We start from the raw sequence: 718 nt of genomic DNA, 5'->3' as shown, positions 1-718 counted from the left end.
TTAAAGCGACATAATATTACCTGTCAGCAATTACCTTTCAAAATACCTGTCAGATATTGGACTTTGAGACCTGATTTTCATTAAATAAGAATCAAATCAAAATTGTTCAGAAAAATAAAGAATAAAACGTAAATAATAATTTTTTTTTTAGTAATATCACGAAAGTGTGATATTTGATTAATCTATTAGGGAAATGCAAAAAAAGAAATTGCCAACAGTACACGGTGTTCCCAAGCAGTCTCCTATCTAACAATAAGTACTAATCGTGCTCAACGTTGCTTGACTACGGTGATCGGACGAGAACCGGTACTTTACAACGTGATATGACCGTTAACGAATAAACATATTTTCTATTGTATCATAACAAATAAAAATAACATATCTTTTTAAATTTTTATCAAAGGCACTAATTGTGTGTGTGTCCATAAGTATTAATAATTATAAAGAAAATTCTGTAAAATATATAAGTTGCTATTACAATCAAATGCATTACATTGTTTTAATTGGAATTGTATTAATTTCTTATCTAAAATTTCAGTTGAAAATATTTCATTTATTAGAACAATTAATGTTAATTATGAAAAGCTATATCAAAACTGCACTATAAAACTTTAAAGCGACATAATATTACCTGTCAGCAATTACTTGTCAAAACACCTGTCAAGTATTGGACTTTGAGACCTGATTTTTATTAAATAAGAATCAAATCAAAATCGTT

At 27.2% G+C, this 718-nt stretch overlaps 1 pseudogene; it reads right to left on the bottom strand.

The window, feature by feature from the left end:
• Positions 1-209: 209 nt before the first annotated feature.
• Positions 210-335, bottom strand: LOC115241923 (annotated as a pseudogene).
• Positions 336-718: the final 383 nt, after the last annotated feature.

Source organism: Formica exsecta, unplaced genomic scaffold, assembly GCF_003651465.1.
Source record: "Formica exsecta isolate Colony F162 unplaced genomic scaffold, ASM365146v1 scaffold54, whole genome shotgun sequence".
NCBI lineage: Eukaryota > Metazoa > Arthropoda > Insecta > Hymenoptera > Formicidae > Formica > Formica exsecta.
Note: the sequence above shows the minus strand (reverse complement) of the source record. Positions and strands in the feature narration are given on the sequence as shown.